The following is a 2,500-nucleotide window of genomic DNA, read 5'->3' on the forward strand; positions in this document are numbered from 1 at the left end:
CCAACACTGCATAGCTACCAAGATAAGACGAGATTGGGCATGTCCAGTGTGGATTGGCTGTAGGTGCTCAAAAGTATTAACTTTAGACCTCTATTACTTCTTAACTCAAGGAAATTCATTGATAAGTTGAAAAAATTAAATGTAAAATGTAATAGAAAAGAATGTTATGGCAGTATAAAATTACCTACAGCACCTGGTATTCCCAGGTGGTCTCCCATCCAAGTACTAACCAGGCCCAACACTGCATAGCTTCCAAGATCAGACAAGATTGGGCATGTCCAGTGTGGTTTGGCTGTAGGTGCTCAAAAACATTAACTTTAGACCTCTATTACTTCTTAACTCAAGTAAATTCAATGATAAGTTGAAAAATTAAATGTAAAATGTAATAGAAAAGAATGTTAAGGCAGTATAAAATTACCTACAGCTCCTGGTATTCCCAGGTGGTCTCCCATCCAAGTACTAACCAGGCCCAACACTGCATAGCTTCCAAAATCAGACAAGATTGGGCATGTCCACTGTGGTTTGGCTGTAGGTGCTCAAAAACATTAACTTTAGACCTCTATTACTTTTTAACTCAAGTAAATTCATTGATAAGTTGAAAAAATTAAATGTAAAATGTAATAGAAAAGAATGTTATGGCAGTATAAAATTATCTACAGCATCTGGCATTCCCAGGTGGTCTCCCATCCAAGTACTAACCAGGCCCAACACTGCATAGCTTCCAAGATCAGACGAGATTGGGCATGTCCAGTGTGGTTTGGCTGTAGGTGCTCAAAAACATTAACTTTAGACCTCTATTACTTCTTAACTCAAGTAAATTCATTGATAAGTTGAAAAAATTAAATTTAAAATGTAATAGAAAAGAATGTTATGGCAGTATAAAATTACCTACAGCACCTGGTAATTTCAGGTGGTCTCCCATCCAAGTACTAACCAGGACCAACACTGCCTAGCTTCCAAGTTCATACGAGATTGGGCATGTCCAGTGTGGTTGGCTGTAGGTGCTCAAAAACATTAAATTAAGACCTCTTTTACTTCTTAACTCAAGTAAATTCAATGATAAGTTGAAAAATGAAATGTAAAATGTAATAGAAAAGAATGTTATGGCAGTATAAAATTACCTACAGCACCTAGTATTCCCAGGTGGTCTCCCATCCAAGTACTAACAAGCCCAACACTGCATAGCTTCCAAGATCAGACGAGATTGGGCATGTCCAGTGTGGTTTGGCTGTAGGTGTTCAAAACCATTAACTTTAGACCTCTTTTACTTCTTAACTCAAGTAAATTCATTGTTAAGTTGAAAAAATTAAATGTAAAATGTAATAGAAAAGAATGTTCTGGCAGTATAAAATTACCTACAGCTCCTGGTATTCCCAGGTGGTCTCCCATCCAAATACTTACCAGGCCCAACACTGCATAGCTTCCAAGATCAGACGAGATTGGGCATGTCCAGTGTGGTTTGACTGTAGGTGCTCAAAAACATTAACTTTAGACCTGTATTACTTCTTAACTCAAGTAAATTAATTGATAAGTTGAAAAAATTAAATGTAAAATGTAATAGAAAAGAATGTTATGGGAGTATAAAATTACCTACTGCATCTGGTTTTCCCAGGTGTTCTCCCATCCAAGTACTGACGAGGCCCAACACTGCATAGCTACCAAGATAAGACGAGATTGGGCAAGTCCAGTGTGGATTGGGTGTAGGTGCTCAAAAGTATTAACTTTAGACCTCTATTACTTCTTAACTCAAGGAAATTCATTGATAAGTTGAAAAAATTAAATGTAAAATGTAATAGAAAAGAATGTTATGGCAGTATAAAATTACCTACAGCACCTGGTATTCCCAGGTGGTCTCCCATCCAAGTACTAACCAGGCCCAACACTGCATAGCTTCCAAGATCAGACGAGATTGGGCATGTCCAGTGTGGTTTGGCTGTAGGTGCTCAAAAACATTAACTTTAGACCTCTTTTACTTCTTAACTCAAGTAAATTCAATGATAAGTTGAAAAATTAAATGTAAAATGTAATAGAAAAGAATGTTAAGGCAGTATAAAATTACCTACAGCTCCTGGTATTCCCAGGTGGTCTCCCATCCAAGTACTAACCAGGCCGAACACTGCATAGCTTCCAAGATCAGACAAGATTGGGCATGTCCACTGTGGTTTGGCTGTAGGTGCTCAAAAACATTAACTTTAGACCTCTATTACTTCTTAACTCAAGTAAATTCATTGATAAGTTGAAAAAATTAAATGTAAAATGTAATAGAAAAGAATGTTATGGCAGTATAAAATTACCCACAGCACCTGGTATTCCCAGGTGGTCTCCCATCCAAGTACTAACCTGGCCCAACACTGCATAGCTTCCAAGATCAGACGAGATTGGGCATGTCCAGTGTGGTTTGGCTGTAGGTGCTCTAAAACATTAACTTTAGACCTCTTTTACTTCTTAACTCAAGTAAATTCAATGATAAGTTGAAAAATTAAATGTAAAATGTAATAGA

The 2,500-nt window shown here is 37.2% G+C and overlaps 1 non-coding gene and 8 pseudogenes across 1 annotated transcript; all 9 read right to left on the bottom strand.

Annotated features, from left to right (window-relative positions):
- Positions 1-181: 181 nt before the first annotated feature.
- On the bottom strand, positions 182-300 carry LOC148467774 (5S ribosomal RNA; annotated as a pseudogene).
- Positions 301-415: 115 nt separating this feature from the next.
- On the bottom strand, positions 416-534 carry LOC148467775 (5S ribosomal RNA; annotated as a pseudogene).
- A 116-nt stretch (positions 535-650) lies between these two features.
- LOC148467776 (5S ribosomal RNA) lies at positions 651-769 on the bottom strand (annotated as a pseudogene).
- A 116-nt stretch (positions 770-885) lies between these two features.
- Positions 886-1,003, bottom strand: LOC148467777 (5S ribosomal RNA; annotated as a pseudogene).
- Positions 1,004-1,118: 115 nt separating this feature from the next.
- LOC148467778 (5S ribosomal RNA) lies at positions 1,119-1,236 on the bottom strand (annotated as a pseudogene).
- A 116-nt stretch (positions 1,237-1,352) lies between these two features.
- Positions 1,353-1,471, bottom strand: LOC148467779 (5S ribosomal RNA; annotated as a pseudogene).
- A 351-nt stretch (positions 1,472-1,822) lies between these two features.
- Positions 1,823-1,941, bottom strand: LOC148467780 (5S ribosomal RNA). The gene has a single exon (XR_015873206.1). It is a non-coding gene; the product is annotated as a 5S ribosomal RNA (ribosomal RNA).
- Positions 1,942-2,056: 115 nt separating this feature from the next.
- On the bottom strand, positions 2,057-2,175 carry LOC148467781 (5S ribosomal RNA; annotated as a pseudogene).
- A 116-nt stretch (positions 2,176-2,291) lies between these two features.
- LOC148467782 (5S ribosomal RNA) lies at positions 2,292-2,410 on the bottom strand (annotated as a pseudogene).
- Between the last annotated feature and the right edge of the window lie 90 nt (positions 2,411-2,500).

The sequence above is a fragment of the Taudactylus pleione genome, unplaced genomic scaffold (assembly GCF_031769625.1).
Source record: "Taudactylus pleione unplaced genomic scaffold, aTauple2 ptg000967l, whole genome shotgun sequence".
NCBI lineage: Eukaryota > Metazoa > Chordata > Amphibia > Anura > Myobatrachidae > Taudactylus > Taudactylus pleione.